The following is a 22,597-nucleotide window of genomic DNA, read 5'->3' as shown; positions in this document are numbered from 1 at the left end:
TCATCTCTCACTGTGAAAGCCTTCAAACTTGCCTCCACATTCCCATTCTTGTCATTTCCTGATCCCTTATTCATAGTCAGAAGTTTCTTTGAAACATGACGGTTAAATTTTACCCTTCTATTCCTAAGACTCTCTACCAGTTTCTAATCGTGGCCTGTGGGATCTGACAATTTGCAGAAGGGCACTAGCTCTTCATCAAAAGTTGGTTTTGTATTTTCCCTGGCACATGACTATGTGCTATGTTTTATAGTCCCTTGTAGTTTTGGGGTGGGGAGCTAGGGCAACCATACAACTGAGCATGAGCCACAGAATATCAGCAGAAATGATATATGTGGTTCCCTGGATAGAAATGTGAAAGCCTTCTATGTACCATCTTCCGTGTTCTTTTCCATCTATATGATCATCCAGAGCAAGCTTGGAAGGCAAGCACTGGTCATGGCAGCATTGGCATCAGCCTGTGTCTCTGAATGACTTAACGTGGCCCTTTCTCTGTAGTGGAACTTAATTGGATTAGAATGTAAATGTTAAGCCACTAAAATTTGTATATTTACTTGTCACAGCCATAAAACTTTCCTAAGTCATACAACTCTCCATGTAATATAGTCAACTGGTCACTTACTCTCTACCACACCATCACCTTCTATTTCTCTGCATAGCACTCATCACAGTGATATTTCCTCTTCATTTAAAATACTGAAATATCTATTTGTTTATTTTTGCTTTATTTCTGGACTAGGATGTAAGCTCCAGGACTATAGGACCTTGTCTGATTGTTTTAAGATGTGTAAAAGCACAGAAAGCAAGGGTATATACTAGTGTTTAGTGAATTTTCAACTGAATGAATGAATCCCATAGAGTTTTTATAGGAAAATTATTGTTATTTATACACTATCCCAAAATAGTAAAAAATAAGTTTCTCTGCTTACTCTTTCTATAATTAAAAAAGCATGGGTTTTTTTTTTTAGAATTAAAAGCTACCATCAGGAGATCTTTATAATATTAATACATGAAACTGCATTTTAAAAGTTATCTTTTATTTCCATGAAATAAATACTAAAAGCTTTTTGATGTACACAAAGGATTCAAAAGAAGCTAGACCCATGATTTAAATAAATAAAGACATTTAATTCTAATTAAAATCAAGTTTCAACTCTGGCATGCTCTATTCTTTGTTGCTTCTATGATATTAGCTAATATAAGTTCAAAGCTAATTCATCTTCCAGTGTCAGAGTCCCTTCTCTCTTCATCTCTCTCAGTATTTGTCTTCTCGATGTTCTTTTCTCTCTTTTATCAGACATCAGTCTCTTGGCAGAGATTTATTCTTGTTGCAAAAAGTCTGTTCATCCATCTCAGAAGTAAACAGTCTTTCAGCCTTCTTATTCCCTGGAGATAGCTCCCATTTCGGCTATTTCACCACCTCTACTCAGAAGCATGACCTTCCCTTTCTGACTCCAGCTGCTAATTGCCTTCTTCTCCATCAATTTTTTATTCTATTCTAACTCCACTAAAACTTTAATCTTTTGGAGATTGTCAAGCACATAAAAGAAAAGAGCTCTTATAAAGTCATCACAATACTCACCTTCTCTTCAGTTCCTGGCCCTGGTAAGACTTCTTTACATCTTATAACTTTCCCATAGTTTATAAAACATTTCCATCACCTGTTTTTAATATACTATCCTGACTGTTCATTGTTTGGTCATCTTTTTAATTTGTAGCAGTTTGTATCTCTTAATCTCATACCTCTATCTTGCCCTTCTGCCCTTCTGTCTCCACACTGATGACCACTAGTTAGTTTGCTCTCTAAATCTGCTCTGTTTCTGCTTTGCTATATATATTCACTTGTTTTATTTTTTAGATTCCACATATAAGTGACAACACAGAGTATTCATCCTCCATCTGACTTATTTCACTAAGCACAATACTGTTGCAAATGACAGAGTTGCGTTCTTTTTTTAGGGCTGAATAATATTCCGGTGTACGTGTGTGTGTGTGTGTGTGTGTGTGTGTGTGTGTGTGTGTGTGTGTGTGTGATCTTATTTATCCATTCACATGTTGATGGACACTTAGGTTGTTTTCCTGTTGCAAATAATGCTGCAATGAACATTGGGGTGCACGTATCTTTTCAAATTCAAGTTTATATTTTCTTCAGCTATATGCCCAGGAGTGAGATTGCTGGATTATACAGTATTTCTAATTTTAGTGTTTTGAGGAATCTCCAAACTGTTTTCCATAGTGGTTACATTAACTTACATTATCACCAGTGGTATACTAGGGTTCCTTTTCCTCCACATCCTTGCCAACATCTGCTAATTGTGCAATTTTTGATCATAGCCATTCTGACAGGTGTGTGGTGATACCTCATTGTGGTTATGATTTTCATTCCTGTAAGAATTAGCAGTGTTGAGTATTCTTTTAATGTGCTTATTAGCCATCTGTGAGTCTTGTTTGGAAAAATGTCTATTGAAGTCTTCTGCCTATCTTTTAAATTGGCTTGTTTTTTTGATATTGAATTATATGCATGCATGCTCAGTCATGTTTGACTCTTTGTAACCCAGGGACTGTAGCTCACCAGCCTCCCCTGTACATAGAATTTTCCAGGCAAGAATACTGGAATGGGTTGTCATCATCTACTCCATGAGATTTCCTGAGTCAGGGATTGAACCTGTATCTCTTGCACCTTCTGCCTTTGCAGGCATTTTCTTATCACTAGCACCACCTGAAAAGTCCATAGACAAACTGTATTATTAGTAGCAATCATTCGTCTTTCTTCCTCACCCCCTCTTTGTATTGAGAAGAAAATGACAACCCGCTGTGCTATTGTTGCTTGGGAAATCGTGCAGAGAGGAACCTGGTGGGCTACAGTTCATGGGGTCACGAAAGTGGTTCATGACTAAGCAACTAAATAACAACAACAATATCCCTAAACAAGACTTTCTGTTTGTAGGGATTTGCCTATTCTGAACATTTCATATAAATGGAATCATATAAAATATAGCCTATGTGTCTTGGTTCTTTAAACAGCATAATATTTTCAGGATTCACACATGTTGTAGCACGTATCCATATTTCACTCCTTTTTATGACTGAAAAACATTTAATCTTATGCATATACCACATCTGTTTATTTATTTATCACTTGACAGGCTTTTGGTTGCTTCTACTTTTTGGTTATTATAAATAATGTTGCAAATACCATGTACACATTTTTGTATGTTTTTTTGGTTATATACTTATGAGGAGAACTGCTGAGTCATTTGATAGATATATATTTAACCTTTTTGAAGAATTAACACACTGTTTTCAGCAGTAGCTGCATCATTGTATGTTTTCATTAGCAATAAATGTAGGTTCTGATTTCTTTACATCTTCATCCACACTTGAGATTTTTTTTTTTTTAATTACAGTCATCTTACTGGCTGTGAAGTGGTGTCTCATTGTGGTTTGGATTTACATTTCCCTAACGACTAATAATGTTGAGCATTTTTTCCTGTACTTATTTTCCATATGCATATCTTTTTTGGAAAGCTGTCTGCTCATGTTTTACTTATTTCTCTCTGAGCTATTTGTCTTTTTACCGTGTAGTTTTTTTTTTTCTCTTTAATTTTGAGTTTTAAGAGTTGTGGATATATATTTTGGATACTAGACCTTAAGATATATGGTTTGTAAATATTTTCTCCCATTCTGTGATTTGCCTCCTTAATTATGTAGTAAAGTCCTCTAATGCACAAACTAGTCTGGTTAAATCCAGACATGGAAGAATGGACTGGTTCAAAATTGAGAAAGGAGTACCTCAAGGCTGTATGTTGTCACCCTGCTTATTTAACTTATATGCAGAGTACATCATGAGAAATGCTGGGCTGGATGAAGCAGAAGTTGGAATCAAAATTGCTGGCAGAAATATCAGTAACAAAATTGCTGGCAGAAATATGCAGATGACACCACCCTTATGGCAGAAAGTGAAGAAGAACTGAAGAGCCTCTTGATGAAAGTGAAAGTGGAGAGTGAAAAAGTTGGCTTAAAACTCAGCATTCAGAAAACTAAGATCATAGCATCCGGTCCCATCACTCCATGGCAAATACATGGGGAAACAGTTGAAACAGTGAGAGACTTTATTTTCTTGGGGTTCAAAATCACTGCAGATGGTGAATGCAGCCATGAAATTAAAAGATGCTTACTCCTTGGAAGAAAAGTTATGACCAACCTAAACAGCATATTAAAAAGCAGAGACATTAGTTTGCCAACAAAGGTCCATCTAGTGAAAGCTATGGCTTTTCCAGTAGTCATGTATGGATGTGAGAGTAGGACCATGAAGAAGGCTGAGCACCGAAGATTTGATGTTTTTGAACTGTGGTGTTGGAGAAAAATATTGAGAGTTCCTTGAACTGCAAGGAGATCCAACCAGTCCATCCTAAAGGACATCAGTCCTGAATATTCATTAGAAGGACTGTTGCTGAAGCTGAAACTCTAATACTTTGGCTGGGTGATGCAAAGAACGAACTCATTAGAAAAGACCCTGATGCTGGGAAAGATTGAAGGCTGGAGGAGAAGGGGACAACAGAGGATGAGATTGTTGGATGGCATCACCAACTCAATGGACATGAGTTTGAGCAAACTCCAGGAGATGGTGAAGGACAAGAAAGCCTGGTGTGCTGCAGTCCATGGGGTCACAAAAAGTCAGACATAACTGAGCAACTGAACCACAACAACAATAGACAAATAATTTTAGTTTTGGTGAAGTCATATTTATCTCTTTTCCTTGATTGCTTGTGCTTTTGGTGTCATATATAAGAAACTGTTAACTAATCCAAGTCATACCTCTGTTCCCTTCTAAGAATTATAGAATTTGATCAATTTTCAATTAATTTTGTGTTTATTGTGAAATAATGGGTTCGAATTAGTTTTTAAGAGCGTATAAACATCCAATTATCCTAGCATCTTCTGTTAAAAAGACTATACATTCTCCATTAAGTTCTCTTGAAACCTGTGATGGGTTGTACCGTGTATCTACCCTCCCCAAACGTGCTGAAATCTTAACTCCCATTACCTCAGAATGTAATTTTACTTGGAAATAGGATTGTTGTAGATATAATTAATGAGAATGAGCTCTTACTGAAGCAGGTTGGGCCCCTAATCCAATATGACTGATGTCTCCTCATAGTAACGTGGCCATATGTAGACGGACACACATAGGGAAAATGTCCTTTGGTGATGAAGGCAGAGAGTGCAGTTATGAAGTTGCAAGCCAAGAAAAGCCTAACATTGCCAGAAAAACCACCAAAAACTAGAAAGGAAGAAGAAAGGATATTCATACACTTTTCAAAAAGATTATGACTCTGCTGATAACTTGGCTTCAGATTTCTTGTTCATAGAACCTCTAGCCCCTTGCAAAAACTGACCATAAATGGACGGATATGCTGGTGGATTTTCAGTTCTATTACATTGATCTCTGTTTATCCTTATATTAGTACCATAGTTTTGATTATTGTAGCTTTGTAACACATTTTAAAATCAGAAAGTGTAAGACTTCTGAATTTGTTCATCTTTTTTAAGATGCTTTATCTATTATTTTAAAATGTTAAAATAATATTTCTTGCTATTCCATTAAAATGTTAGGATAAGCTTGTCTATTTCTATAAAAAGACATTGAAAATTTTAATAGAAGCTTTGCTATATCTGTAGATCAATTTGAGGAGTATTAGCATCTTAACAGTATTGTGCTTTGTAGTCTATGAAAACCAATGTCTTTCCTGTATTTCTTCTACTTAGACCTTTTAAAAATCATTTCCAACAATATTTCATAGTTTTTAGTGTAAAGTATTACACTTCTTGATTAAACTATTTTGTTTTCTTCATATGTTATTATGGAATTGCTTTATTTTTAGATTATTCATTGGTAGCATATACAACAGATTTTTGTATATTAAATTTGTATTTTGCAACCTTGCTGCACTCATTTACTGGTTATAATAATCCTTTTGCCAGTTCCTTAGGATTGTCTATATATATGATCATGTCATCTCCAAACACAGTTTTGCTTCTTTTTATCTAATCTGGTTGTGTTTTCATATATATATATATATATATATATATATATACATACACACACACACATAAAAGACAAGTCTCTAACTCTGAGTAAAACTTCTAGTATAATTTTGAATAGAAGTGGTGAAAGAGGCTATTTACATATTGTTCTATGTCTTCTATGTCTTTAAGGGGTAGCCTTCAATAATTAACCATTAGGTAGAGTGTTACTTATGGATTTTTCACAGATGCCATTTAATCCTAGTCAGTTGAGTGTTTTTATCATGAAAAAGTATTAAATTTTGTCAAATATTCTTATGCATGTATTAGGGTGATTACGTGGATTTTTCCTTTATCCTACTATAGTGTTGTGTTATGTATATATTGATTTTCAAATATTGGACCAACTATGTATAGCTGTTATAAATACAATTCATATTTGATATGTAATTCTTTTTATATCCTCTTGATGCATTTAGTTTGCTAGTATTTTGTTGAGGTTTTGTTGTTGTTGCTGTTGTCTTCATTTGTATTGAAAGGGAATATTGGTCTGGAACGTTTTAAAAATTCTGATACATCTGGCTTTGGTATCAGGTTTAATGTTGGCCTCATAGAATGAGTCAGTCAATTTTCCCTTCTATTGTTTGGAAGAGCTAGTGAAGAATTCACATGAAGTCTCTTTTAAACATTTTATATACTTCAGCAAAGCCAATGTGGCTTTGGATGTTTCATTGGGGGAAGTTTATCATTATTTTATTAACTCAATCTCTACATTTGTCTTAGTTTTATTTGAGTTTTTTATTTTTTTACAAATTTATTTTGTTCTTTTTGTCTCTAAGTTATCTAGTTTCTTCAGTTTCATTTCAGTTTAGTCACTCAATCGTGTCCAACTCTGGGACACCATGGACTGCAGCACACCAGGCCTCCCTGTCCATCACCAACTCCTAGAGCTTACTCAAACTCATGTCCATCGAGTTAATGAAGCCATCCAATCATCTGATCCTCCGTCATCCCCTTCTTCTCCTGCCTTCATCTTTCCCAGCATCAGGGTCTTTTCCAGTGAGTCAGTTCTTTGGATTTGGTGGCCAAAGTACTGGAGCTTCAGCCTCAGCATCAGTCCTTCCAATGAATATTCAGGACTGATTTCCTTTAGGATGGACTGGTTGGATCTCCTTGCTGTTCAAGGGACTCTCAAGAGTCTTCTCCAACACCACAGTTCAAAAGCATCAACTCTTCAGGTTCTCAGCTTTCTTTATAGTTCAACTCTCACATCCATTCATGACTGCTGGAAAAATCATAGCTTTGACTAGATGGAAATTTGTTGGCAAAATAATGTCTCTGCTTTTTAATATGCTGTCTAGGTTGGTCATAGCTTTTCTTCCAAGGACCAAGCATCTTTTAATTCCATGGCTGCACTCACCATCTGCAGTGATTTTGAAGCCCAGGATAATAAAGTCTCTCACTGTTTCCATTGTTTTTCCATCTATTTGCCATGAAGTGATGGAACCAGATGCCATGATCTTAGTTTTCTGAATGTTGAGTTTTAAACCACCATTTTTGCTTTCCTCTTTCACTTTCATCAAGAGGTTCTTCAGTTCTTCTTAGCTTTCTGCCATAAAGGTGGTTTCATTTGCATATATGAGGTTATTGATATTTCTCCCGGCAATCTTGATTCCAGATTGTGCTTCATCCAGCCCAGCATTTCTTATGACGTACCCTGTATATAAGTTAAATAAGAAAGATGACAATATACAGCCTTCACATACTTTTTTCCCAATTTGGAACCAGTCTGTTGTTCCATGTCCAGTTCTAACTGTTGCTTCTTGATCTGCATAGAGATTTCTCAGGAGGCAGGTCAAGTGGTCTGGTATTCCCATCACTTTCAAAATTTTCCACAGTTTTTTTTTGTGATCCACATAGTCAAAGGCTTTGGCATAGTCAATAAAGCAGAAGTAGAAATTTTTCTGGAACCATTCTGCTTTTTTGATGATCCAATGGATATTGGCAATTTGATCTCTGATTCCTATGCCTTTTCTAAAACCAGCTTGAGCATCTGGAAGTTCACAGTTCGCATACAGTTGAAGCCTGGCTTGGAGAATTTTGAGCATTACTTTATGAGCGTGTGAGATTAGTGCAATTGTGCGGTAGTTTGAGCATTCTTTGGCATTGTCTTTCTTTGGGATTGGAATGAAAACTGACCTTTTCCAGTCCTATGGCCATTGCTGAATTTTCCATATTTGCTGGCATATTGAGTGCAGCACTTTCGCAGCATCACCTTTCAGGATTTGAAATAGCTCAACTGGAATTCCATCACCTCCACTAGCATTGTTCATAGTGATGCTTCCTAAGGCCCACTTGACTTCACATAAACACCTATTTTTTCCACAATGATGACTCCTTAAATTATTAAAGTAATGCTTACAGTCAATGCAATATGATTATGTGCCATAAAATATAAGGTATCATCTAATATTCATGGAAATGTGGATTTATTCCCATTACTTCATGGAAAATAGATGGGGGAAAAAATGGAAACAGTGACAGACTTAATTTTCTTGGGCTCCAAAATCACTGTGAATAGTAAATGTAGGCATGAAATTAAAAGATGCTTGCTCCTTGGAAGAAAAAATATGACAAACCTAGACAGCATATTAAAAAGAAGAGATGTCACTTTGACAACAAAGGTCCGTCTAGTCAAAGCTATGGTTTTTCCAGTAGTCGTGTACAGATGTGAGAGATGGACCATAAAGAAGGTTGAGCACCACAGAACTGATGCCTTCGGACTATGGTGCTGGAGAAGACTCTTGAGAGTCCCTTGGACAGCATGGAGATCAAACCAGTAAATCCTAAAGGAAATCAATTCTGAATATTCATTGGAAGGACTAATGCTGAAGCTGAAGCTGAAGCTCCAATACTTTGGCCACCTGATGCAAAGAGCCAACACACTGGAAAAGACCCTGATACTTGGAAAGACTTTGGGCAGAAGGAGAAGGGGACAAAAGATAATGAGATGGTTGGATGGCATCACTGACTCAATAGGCATGAGTTTGAACAAACTCCAGGAGATAGTGAAGGACAGGGAAGCCTGGTGTGCTGCTGTCCATGGGGTCACAAAGAGTCGTACATTACCAAGTGACTGGAAAACAACAAGGAACAACAAAATCTCCAGAAGGGTACCTCCTTCGTAAATGTAACAGCAGTAACAACAAAGCTGGCAAAAAATTGTCAGAACCGTCTTTTTTTTTCACAATTATAAGAATTAACCAAAGGCTTGCCACAACTAGGGGAGTATTTAATTAAGATAAATTACTGGATCTCAGTAAGAACAACAAGCTCTGTGGAATTTTGACTTTAGTCTTATCCCAATCTCCCAAACTCAGCAATAGCCTTGGAAACTAACAGCTCATATTTGGGGAATTTAAGAGAAAAAAGATCTCATTTCCAAACAATTGTCATTATTTGACCTGTCTGGTGGTCCCCTGGAAAACTTCTTTCAAAAGACTTGTTTTTATTCAAACTCGAACTCTCCCAGTTCTTAATGACTGGAGTGAGGAGGCTTCTGTCTAGTGTTTTAAAATTACAGCTGTTTGAGGCAGTGGATAGACAGAGTGCCTGATGAACTATGGACAGAGGTTCGTGACATTGTACAGGAGACAGGGATCAAGAAAATCCCCATGGAAAAGAAATGCAAAAAAGCAAAATGGCTGTCTGAGGAGGCCTTACAGATAGCTGGGAAGAGAAGAGAAGCGAAAAGCAAAGGAGAAAAGGAAAGATATTCCCATCTCAATGCAGAGTTCCAAAGAATAGCAAGGAGAGATAAGAAAGCCTTCCTCAGCGATCAATGCAAAGAAATAGAGGAAAACAACAGATTGGGAAAGACTAGAGATCTCTTCAAGAATATTAGAGATACCAATGGAACATTTCATGCAAAGATGGGCTCAATAAAGGACAGAAATGGTATGGACCTAACAGAAGCGGAAGATATTAAGAAGAGGTGGCAAGAATACACAGAAGAACTGTACAAAAAAGATCTTTACAACCCAGATAATCACGACAGTGTGATCACTCACCTAGAGCCAGACATCCTGGAATGTGAAGTCAAGTGGGCCTTAGAAAGCATCACTAGGAACAAAGCTAGTGGAGGTGATGGAATTCCAGCTGAGCTATTTCAAATCCTCAAAGATGATGCTGTGAAAGTGCTGCACTCGATATGCCAGCAAATTTGGAAAACTCAGCAGTGGCCACAGGACTGGAAAGGGTCAGTTTTCGTCCCAATCCCAAACAAAAGCAATGCCAAAGAATGCTCAAACTACCGCACAATTGCACTCATCTCACATGCTAGTAAAGTAATGCTCAAAATTCTCCAAGCCAGGCTTCAGCAATACGTGAACCGTGAACTTCCAGATGCTCAAGCTGGTTTTAGAAAAGGCAGAGGAACCAGAGATCAAATTGCCAATATCCGCTGGATCATCGAAAAAGCAAAAGAGTTCCAAAAAAACATCTATTTCTGCTTTATTGACTATGCCAAAGCCTTTGACTGTGTGGATCACAATAAACTGTGGAAAATTCTGAAAGAAATGGGAATACAAGACCATCTGACCTGTTTCTTGAGAAACCTGTATGCATGTGAGGAAGCAACAGTTAGAACTGGACATGGAACAATAGACTGGTTCCAAATAGGAAAAGGAGTACGTCAAGGCTGTATATTGTCACCCTGCTTATTTAACTTATATGCAGAGTACATCATGAGAAACGCTGGGCTGGAAGAAACACAAGCTGGAATCAAGACTGCCGGGAGAAATATCAATAACCTCAGATATGCGGATGACACCACCCTTATGTCAGAGAGTGAAGAAGAACTAAAGAGCCTCTTGATGAAGGTGAAAGAGGAGAGTGAAAAAGTTGGCTTAAAGCTCAACGTTCAGAAAACTAAGATCATGGCATCTGGTCTCATCACTCCATGGGAAATAGATGGGGAAACAGTGGAAACAGTGTCAGACTTTATTTTTTTGGGCTCCAAAATCACTGCTGATGGTGACTGCAGCCATGAAATTAAAAGACGCTTACTCCTTGGAAGGAAGCTTATGGCCAACCTAGATAGCATATTTAAAAGCAGAGACATTACTTTGCCAACAAAAGTCTGTCTAGTCAAGGCTATGGCTTTTCCAGTGGTCATGTATGGATGTGAGAGTTGGACGGTGAAGAAAGCTGAGCGCCGAAGAATTGATGCTTTTGAACTGTGGTGTTGGAGAAGACTCTTGAGAGTCCCTTGGACTGCAAGGCGATCCAATCAATCCATCCTAAAAGAGATCAATCCTGGGTGTTCATTGGAAGGTCTGATGTTGAAGCTGAAACTCCAATACTTTGGCCACCTCATGTGAAGAGTTGACTCATTGGAAAAGACCGTAATGCTGGGTAGGATTGAGGGCAGGAGGAGAAGGTGATGAAAGAGGATGAGATGTTTGGATGGCATCACCGACTCGATCGACATGGGTTTGGGTAGACTCCGGGAGTTGGTGATGGACTGGGAGGCCTGGCGTGCTGCAATTCATGGGGTTGCAGAGAGTCGGACATGACTGAGCGACTGAACTGAACTGAACTGATCTGAGGCAGTGGATAAAAATTACAGTAAATTATAGATCAGCTAAAAAGTTTAACATGGAAAGCTGCAGAATGAGATGCCCCTAGGGGGTGTGGAAATCTTCAACATATTCCTAAAAACCTAGAATGCAGTGCACATGTACAAGCCATATGCAGCTGGATGCATTCTCACAAAAGAGATGAGAAGTCTTAAGTTCTCATCCTGCCTGACCTTGAGGTTCAGTTAAAGGACATTGGACCATTACACAAATCTACATAAAAAAATTGAAAGTACTAATAAATGATAACATATAGGTAAATATAAAATACAGTATAAATGTTTTTGCTTGTATTTCCTTTTTATTTCACTTTCTGATTTAAATCACAGCTTCAAAACATAATAACTATAAATCAAAGGCAAAGGGCACACAATGAGTAAGGATGTGTTGCATTTTGATGTAGCATAAAGGAGGGGGGTGAAGCTTTATAAGACTGAAATTTTTGTATACTATTGAAATTAGATTGGTAGGAATTTGGATGTTAATGGTAACTCCAAGGGCAGTCTCTGATAATTCAAAAATATGTAGTACAAGAAACTGCCAGAGTATTAAAATGGCACACTGGAGCATTTTTATTTAACAGAAAACAAAGCAGTAAAGGAAGAACTGAGGAACAAAAATAATACCTAACATGTAGAAAACAATAAACGATCAGAGGCAAATCACAGCTTATTAGTAAGCATATTTACATGTAACTGATTAAACTCTTTAATTAAATGTCAGACTTTGGAAGAATGCTAAAAAAAAAACAAAAAAAGCAGAATCCAACTACATAATGTATACAGGGCTTCCCAGGTAGTTCACTGGTAAAGAATCTGCATGCTAATGGAAGATACTTGGATTTGATCCCTGGGTCAGTAAGATATCCTACAAAAGGAAATGGCACCCCACTCCAATATTCTTAAAAGCCTGCAAAAACCCATGGACAGAGGAACTTGGTGGGCTATTGTCCATGGGGTCACAGAAGAGTCAAACACAACTTAGCAACTAAATCAACACATATGCTATATATAAGAGACACACTTTAGATTCAAATACACAAATAGGTTGAAAGAAAGAGGATGAAAAGACATACCATGTAACCAGTAATTAAAAAGAAGCTAGAGTAGATATACTAATGTCATACAAAATAGACTTTATGGTATACATTGTTACCAGAAGCAAAGAAAGACATTTTATAATGATAAAAGTCAATCCACCAAGAAGTTATGGTTACTATAAACATGTGTACGTAACAACAGAAATTCAAAATAAATGAAGTAAATATTGATTGAATTAAAGGGAGGAAAAGGAAATTTAAAATAGTAGACTTTAAATTTTGAGTGCATGCATGCTAAGTCGCTTCATTCATGTCCAACTCTTTGCAGCGCTATGGACTATAGCTACACCAGGCTTCTCTGTCCTTGGGATTCTCCAAGCCAGAATACTGGAATGGGTGGAAAGAATGAAATTAAATTTTAAAAAATAGAATAATTACAGATTTATACTAGTGTCTAAGGGCTTCCCTTGTGGCTCAGATGGTAGAGAATCTGCTGGCAATCCAGGAGACCTGGGTTTGATCCCTGGTCAGGAAGATACCCTGGAGAATGGAATGGCCACCCACTCCAGTATTCTTGCCTGGAGAATTCCATGGACAGAGGAGCCTGGCCAGCTACAGTCCATGGCATTGCAAAGAGTCGGACAAAACTGAGTGATGAACACACACACACACACTACTGCCTAAAGGAAGTTTAAGTAAGCTGTCCTGATTGCTGTAGCTATGCAACTCTTGAAATCAGGTAAATTTACTTTCATTTTAATTTTTCCTTTTCAAAATTGCTTTTCCTTGTATAGTGTCTTTGCCCTCCATGTAAACTTTAGGATAATCTTGTATATATCTATAAAAATCTTGTGAGCATTTTGATAGAAATTTCACTAATTCTATAGAACACTTTGGAAAGAATTGACATCTTTATTGTGTTGAGTCTTTCAATATATGGACATGATATGACTCTCCACTAATTTATGTATTTTACATTTTCACACTGTTTTGCAGTTTTTAGTATAGAAGTCCCGTAAATGTTGTTAGACATACATTATTGCATTTTTATGCAATTGTAAGTGGTATGGTATTTTCAATTTCAGTGTCAATTGCTACGGAAATAAAATAGATTTTTGTATAGTTCTCCTGTATGCTTGCAATATTGTTGAGCTACTTAGTTCCAGGAATGCTTTTGTTTGTTTTGTAAAATCATCGGAATTATTTTACATAGATAATTATTTCATTTAAGAATAATAAGAGTTTTATTTCTTCTTTGTGTTCTGTGTGTTTTTATCTTCCTGCCTTAATACACTAGATAGAATTTCTAGCACTATGTCAAATAAAAGTAACACAGTGGACACCCTTACCTTCTTCTCAATCTCAAGGGGAAGCATTCACTCTTTCACCATTAATTATGTTGAAGGCATAGGTTTTTGTGATGCTCTTTATAAAATTTAGGAAATTTTCCTCTATTCCTATATTTTAGGGTGTTTTTAATCATTTATGGGTTTTTTAAATTTTTCAAATGCATTTTCTGCATCAACTGTTATGATCATGTGATTTTTCTTCTCAGCCTGCTATTGTGTTTTATATTGGTTGCTTTATGAGTATTGAATGACTCTTGGAATAAACTACCGATTGACAATAAACTATCATTAACAAAATTGTTCTGTTATTGCATTGGATTATAGTCCAGGGAGAATAAGCTCAATATTGTCATAACATATTATCTTTTTTTTATATTGATGGATTTATTTTGTTAATACTTCTTCATTGCATGTTACAGCTGTGTTTTTGTGTGGGATTGCTTTGTAATTTTCCTTTTAAAATCTGTTGGATGTCAGAAATTGTTATCAAGGTTATGCTGACCTTATAAAATGTGTCGGAAACCATTCCAACTATTTCTAGTCTCTGAAAGAATCTGTGTTTGTTGCTATTTCTTCCTGATATGTTTGGCAGAATTCCCTGGTGAATTATCTTCAATCTTGGTAATTTGTATTTTTAAGAAATTTGCATTTTTTCTAGATTTTCATTGCTTTAAATTTGATCATGATAACTTTGTGTTATCTTTTTCATGTCTGAGATATTAATAATGATGTTACTATTTTCAGTCATAGCTATATAATTTCTCTCTCTACCTCTCTCTGTTTCATTATCTCCCTCTTTGTTTATCAATACTGTAAGGGATTTATTAATTGAATTAGCCATTTTGAAGTGCTAACTTTTGGTTTTGTTGATTAACTATATTGTATATTTGCTCTCTTTTCATCATTTTTATTCTTTATTTGATTTTGTTTCTACTTTGATTTTCTTTGATGTTAACATAATTGTTTTGAAAAGGATTTTTAGATAATTGCTTTTTGTCTTTAAAAAAATCTAGTAAACTAATTTAAGGGTAAAATTTCTCTGTAAGCACACATGTTGACATATATAATTATTTTATTAATGTTGAGTTTAACATACCTTCTAATTTTCAAGGAATTTATTTTATGATGGAACAGTGCTCCTTAATTTCCAAATATATGGATATTTTCATACTTTTTTTGTTTTAATTGATTTCTAGATTAGTTCTATCCTGATTTGGGAATTAATTATGCATCATTTCATCCTATAATGTGTTGAGATAGCTTTATTGCTAGTAAATGATCAGTTTTGCTAAGTACTTCATGGTTACACTGCAAGGAGATCCAACCAGTCCATCCTAAAGGAGATTAGTCCTGAGTGTTCATTGGAAGGACTGATGTTGAAGCTGAAACTCCAATACTTCGGCCACCTGATGTGAAGAGTTGACTCATTGGAAAAGACCCCGATGCTGGGAAGGATTGGGGGCAGGAGGAGAAGGGGACGACAGAGGATGAGATGGCTGCATGGCATCACCGACTCGATGGACATGAGTTTGGGTAAACTCTGGGAGTTGGTGATGGACAGGGAGGCCTGGCGTGCTGCGATTCATGGGGTCACAAAGAGTCGGACACGACTGAGCGACTGAACTGAACTTATAAAGAAAATAAATTTATTTTGCAATTATTACTCAGAGTGTCTTTATATGTTAAGCCAAGTCTAGAGCTCTGCTTTCAGATTTACTATATGATTACTACCTATTAATCTTCTAATTCTATCAATTACTGTTTATTAAAGTCTCAGTTTTTAAAAGTTGGGTTATTTTTCTTTTTATTTTGTTAATTTTTTTCTTGCAATATTTTAATCTAGATAGTTTGTGAGCTTATAGTTGTTCTATTTTTGCTGGATGACCCTTTTATTAATGAAATATCCTTTTTATTTCAATTAATTTTCTTGTGAAAGTATTTTTTGATGTTCATTTAACAACATCTTTTCGGTTATTTAAATGGTATCCCTACATGGTATCCATCCTTAAATTTCACCATTTTAATCTTTATATTAAAGATTATATATTTAAAAGACTGTGCCTTTAAAATTTATTTTATTATAGGAAAGTATACAAATTACGAATATAAAGAATTAATGCAGAAATATTCCTGTAGATCTTACAGACACTTGAAGGATGATAAGAGGATATGCCAAACAATTTATGTTAATAAATCAGATCACCTAGATGCCATACACAAGTGACTTGAAAGACCCAAAGCGCCAGAGCACACTCAAGGAGAAATAAATAACTTAAATAGCATCACATTTCCAACAGAGTTTGAACTATAATAAATAACACTCCAAGAATAAATAACTTCATTGCCTTCTTCTATCAAGCACAATGTTGTGAGATGAAGTGTTCTGTAGATGTCAACTATAACTATCTGACTGATGGTAGTTTTAAGTTCAGGCTTCCCTGGTGGCTCAGAGGTAAAGAACCCCCCTGCAATATGGGAGACATGGTTTCAATATCTGTGTTGTGAAGATCCCCTGGAGGAGGATATGGCAATCCACTCCAGTACTTTTGCCTGGAGAATTCCATGGATAGAGGAGCCTGGGGTCTCACAGAGTCTGACACGACTGAGAGACTAAGCAGCAGCAGAAGGGTTAAGTTCATTTATGCCCTTACTGGATTTTCTGCTTAATGAATTTGCCCATTTCTTAAAGAGACATATTAATTTCTTCAGCTAAAATTGTGGATTCATATATTTATTCTTGCATTTCTATCACATTTTGCCTCACATATTTTGATACTCTAATGTTCAGTTCAGTTCAGTCACTCAGTCCTGTCCAACTCTTTGCAACCCCATGGACTGCAGCACACCAGGCTTCCCTGTCCATCACCAACTCCTGTAGCTTACTCAAACTCATGCCCATTGAGTCAGTGATGCCATCCAACCATCTCATCCTCTGTCAACCCCTCCTCCTCCCACCTTCAATCTTTCCCAGAATCAGTGTCTTTTACACTGAGTCAGTTCTTCGAATCAGGTGACCAAAGTATGGGAGTTTCAGCTTCAACATCAGTCCTTCCGATGAATATCCAGTACTGATTTCCTTTAGGATGGATTGGTTGGATCTCCTTGCAGTCCAAGGGGCTCTCAAGAGTCTTCTCCAACACCACAGTTCAAAAGCATCAATTCTTTGGTGCTCAGATTTATTTAATGCCCAACTCTCATATCAATACATAACTGCTGGGAAAACCAAAGCTTTGAATAGGCAGACCTTTGTTGGCAAAGTAATGTCTCTGCTTTTTAATATGCTGTCTAGGTTGATCATAACTTTTCTTCCAAGGAGTAAGTGTCTTTTTATTTCATGGCTGCAGTCACCATCTGCAGTGATTTTGAGCCCAAGAAAATAAAGTATGTCACTGTTTCCATTGTTTCCTCATCCATTTGCCATGAAGTGATGGGACCAGATGCCATAATCTTAGTTTTTTGAATGTTGAGTTTTAAGCCAGCTCTTTCACTCTCCTCTTTCATCAAGAGGCTCTTTAGTTCTTCTGCACTTTCTGTCATAAGGGTGGGGTCATCTGCATATCTGAGGTTATTGATGTTTCTCCCAGCAATCTTGATTTCAGCTTGTGCTTCATCCAGCTCGGCATTTCACATGATGTGCTCTGCATAAAAGTTAAATAAGCAGGGTGACAATATACAGCCTCGGCATACTCCTTTCCTGACTTGGAACCAGTCTGTTGTTCCATGTCCAGTTCTAACTGTCGCTTCTTGACCTGCATACAGATTTCTAAAGAGGTTGGTCAGGTGGTCTGGTATTCCCATCTCTTTCAGAATTTTCCACACTTTTTTGTGATCCACACCATCTAAGGCTTTGGCATAGTCAGTAAAGAAGAAGTAGGTGTTTTTCTGGAACTCTCTTGCTTTTCTGATGATCCAATGGATGTTCACAATTTGATCTCTGATTCCTCTGCCTTTTCTAAATCCAGCTTGAACATCTGGAAGTTCCACGGTTTTGAACTCTGATGTTAGGGTAATACATTAAAGGTTATTTTGTCTTCTTGGAATATTGACCACATTACCATTATGTAATGCCTCTCTTTATCACTAATAACTTTCCTTGGCTTGAAGTCTGCTCTGTCTGAAATTAATATAGCTACTCTTTCTTTTCATTAGTGCTACTATGGTATAGCTTTCTCCATCCCTTTAGTTTTAGTCTATATGCATACTAAGTCATCTCAGCCATGTAGGACTCTTTGCAACCCTATGGATCATAGCCCACCATAAGATTCTCCAGGCAAGAGCCATTAATGTTTAAGGAGACCATTAGTGTTTAAGGAGATTATTGATTAAATATAATTCCAATAACATATACCTTATTTGACAATTTTTCATTTGTCATAGTTCTTTTTATCTATTTTTATTCCATTTTTTTTGTCTTTTATTCAGCTTTCTCTTTTTTATATCAACTTATATTTCTCCTTTCCTTATATCTCCTTTCTTATATCTTATATCAACTGTGTTGTTGTTGCTGCCATTTAGTCGCTAAGTCATGCCTGACTCTTTGCAACTCCATGGACTGCAGTACTCTAGGCTCTTCTGTTCTTCAGTCTCCCAGAGTTTGCTCAGATTCATGTCTGTTGACTCATTGATGCTATCTAACTATCTCATCCTCTACCTTCCTCTTCTCTTTTTGCCTTCAGTCTTCCCCAGCATCAGGGTCTTTTCCAATGAGTCGGCTCATCAAAACAGGTGGCCAAAGTGATTATTAGTATTATTATTTTATCTTTTAAAGTAATTGTCCTTGAGTTTGCAATACACATTTACCACTAACCCTAGTCCACTTTTGAGAAACACTACACCTTCATCATTGTTATCATTCATTTCACTTTACATAAGTTTACATAACCAAATATATTTTTGCCATTATTTTAAAACTACTATCTTTTAGATGAACTAGATTTATATTACCTTCACTTACACATTTTTAATGCTCTCTCTCTTTTTTTTTAACAAAACACTAGTTTTTTATCTGTCATTAGTCGTTCTGATGAGCTGCTTTTAACATTTCTTTCAAGGCAATATGGTCCCTGCTCTCATTTTGCGTTTATATTTCTTGAACTCTTTGAGTCTAAAACTAACGGACATCACTTTGTCAACAAAGGTCCATCTAGTCAAGGCTAAGGTTTTTCCAGTAGTCATGTATGGATGTGAGAGTTGGACTGTGACGAAAGCTGAGCCCTGAAGAATTGATGCTTTTGAACTGTGGTGTTGGAGAAGACTCTTGAGAGTCCTTTGGACTGCAAGAAGATCCAACCAGTCCATCCTAAAGGAGATCAGTCCTGGGTGTTCATTGGAAGGACTGATGTTGAAGCGGAAACTCCAATACTTTGGCCGCCTGATGCGAAGAGCTGACTCATTTGAAAAGACCCTGATGCTGGGAAAGATTGAAGGCAGGAGGAGAAGGGGACAACAGAGAATGAGATGGTTGGATGGCATCACCGACTCAATGGACATAGGTTTGGGTAGACTCTGGGAGTTGGTGATGGACAGGGAGGCTTGGTGTGCTGCGGTTCATGGGGTCGCAAAGAGTCGGACATGACTGAGCGACTGAACTGAACTGAACTGATGAGCTGCTTTTAACATTTCTTTCCAGGCAATATGGTCCCTGGAACGCAAAACCCATTTTGCGTTTATATTTCTTGAACTCTTTGCATCTAAAACTAATATCTTTTAAAAATATGTGATTATTAGGCTGTCAATTGTTTAAATATTATGTGTTCTTCTTTCTCTATGTCCTCTTTTTCTAGAACTGTAATTACACATATCTTGGAATTTTTTTGTACTGACTCACAGGTTCCTGAATTGTTAATTTTTTTTACTTTATCCTGGATTGTCTCTGCTAATATTTCTACAAGTTCATTGATTTTCCTCCACTATCTTTATTCTCTGTTTATATAAACCCAATGATTCTAAACATTTCTTATATTGTAGTTTTTTGCTAAACATTTCTTATATTGTAGTAATTTCTTATATTGTAGTAAAATTCCCATTTGATTTTAAAATTGATTCTATTTTTCTGATGCAACTGTCTATACTTTTATTTATTGTAAGGAGATTTTCTTTATAATTTTTACATAGTTCTGTTAATGGTGGTTTTTTTCTGATAAATCTTGCATCATCTTAGCAGTTGCTTTTTATTGTCTTTTCTTCTGTAAGTGGTCACATTTTGCTGAATCTTCAAATATCTACTAATATTTTATTTTATCATGGGTATTGTGAAAGTTATATTAGATATCATTTGAATGTAGTTAAGACCATGTGGTTTTGTTTATTTATTTTCTTTTCCTTAACATATAATTAAATTGACTAGACTCAAACTATAAACTCTTTTTTTTTTTGACTGGCAACTCAAACTCAGACAAAGTTATTTTATATTTTGAAAGATGTCTTCTACATGACTGTTTAGAGATTAGCCTGAGACTAAAAAATTTGTTAACAAATTTTGGATTTTCTCTCTTTGATTCACTCCTTTCTAGAACCCCTCCCAAAACTTACCAGCAGCTATAGCTTACCAAATCTTTGTCCTGTGGTTCTTCAAGCCAGAAATTCTGTAGGTTTTTCAATGAGGATTTTAGACAACCCATGTACAGGTTTTACCTGCCCTGGGTTCAAAGCTATAAAAATTGGTAATTCACTTATCTTCATTCTTCTATTAATGAATGTCAATTTCCATCCAAAATTATGGCTTTGGTTCACTCTCCAATACTTTCAGGTCATTATGGAGTTTTTTGCTTATGTTTGTTTGTTTAAAATTTTCAAAATAATAAGTGTCAGGGTAGGATCCTCTAATAGCTGCTTGGTCACATCAGAAATGAAAACCTCTTATCAAACTACTTTACCCAGTTTTCTTGAGGTAAATAAAAATAACAATGATTCCAATGATTCATTTACTTATACTATATAAAATATTTTAGAAATCAATTTATATCATTTTATGTTTGACTTTAGAAAAAAGGTTAAATCAAAATGACAAGTGCTAATAGCTTAATTCTTTCTAGTATGTTATCTAATTTTGCCATTAACTAACAGTGTTTGTCTAATTATAATTGATATTTTAGTCTAGCTATGAATAATCAGTCATTATAAGTAAAAAGTACACATCATAATTAGTCTTTGAAGCTCTTGTAATTAAATCCAATGTTATTAGGTTTTTTGTTTGTTTCTTGCTTTGTTTTCTTTTGTTCTGTTTCATGGTCTATAGGCTGTGTGGTCAATAGATTGTTCATCAAAAAAAAGATGCACAGTATTTCCAAGGAATTTTCATTAAGAAGATATAAATATATGTGTAATGGTTTAGTATGGCAGTAAACAGGATGGGCTCTGCAATTAGACATATTTTCCTTCTGATTTTTTATTCTAACAGCATTCTTCTCCTCAGTTTTCTCTAGTCATCATGCTTGGAAATCAACACTCCCCCACTCCTTATTGTCCTTCCTATTTTACCCTCTTCTTTACATTTTTTACCTCACAGGCTAATGTATGACATTTTAGCATTCCCTTTCCAAAAACCAGCCAAAACAGTTGACAGGGATTGTGAGTTGTTTTGTTTATTGCTATCTCTATCGTTTTTGTGGCTTCCCTGGTGGCTCAGATGGTAAAGAATCTGCCTGCAATGTAGGAGTCTTGGGTTTGATCACTGGGTTGGGAAGATCCCCTGGAGAACGGAATGACAACACACTCCAATATTCTTGCCTAGAGAATTTCATGAACAACGGAGCCTGGTGAGCTACATTCCATGGGGTCCCAAAGAGTCAGACACGACTGAGCGACTAACAACAGCATTGTTTCTACATGAAGTTCCAACACATATTATGCATTGAATCAAGAATTCTATCTTCCTTACTTACTAGCTATGATACCTTAGGCAACTTTTCCAAACCTCAGTTTCTATAGTTTCACAATGAAGATATTAATAATATCTATAATATCCTGTTTTATTGAAAAATTATATGAAGTCATTCATCTAAGGAATTTTACGCCATGCATAGTATCCAGTTCAAATTGTGTAAATGTATGTATGTCATTGTGTTGTGTCAGTCACTCAATCATATACAACTCTTTGTGACCCCATGGACTGTAGCTTGCCATGCTCCTCTGTCCATCGGAGTTTTCCAGGCAAGAGCACTGGAGTGGGTTGCCATTTCCTTCTCCAGGGGATCTTCCCAACCCGGGGATGGAGCTTCAGTCTCCTGAATTGCAGGCAGATTCTTTACTGCTTGAGTCACAAGGAGAGCCCTGAAGTGCATGTATATATCAGTGCATGTTCATTTGATAGTAGCTTGTTCATAGCTGCACTGTTTGTAATAGCCTGAAACTAGGAACAAACCCAAATGTCCATCTAGAGTAGAAAGAATAATACATTTTGGTAAATTAATATATTCATTGTAATATCATTACATAAATGGGAATGGATGACTGCACCATCACACAAGGATGAAAATTGAAAACATTTAAGTAAACATTAATTACTGTTTACATAATAGGCATATGTTATTTATGATTTGAGAAAT

This window comes from Giraffa tippelskirchi, chromosome 3, assembly GCF_054371585.1.
Source record: "Giraffa tippelskirchi isolate mGirTip1 chromosome 3, T2T-mGirTip1v1.2.pri, whole genome shotgun sequence".
NCBI lineage: Eukaryota > Metazoa > Chordata > Mammalia > Artiodactyla > Giraffidae > Giraffa > Giraffa tippelskirchi.
This window is presented reverse-complemented; position numbering follows the sequence as displayed.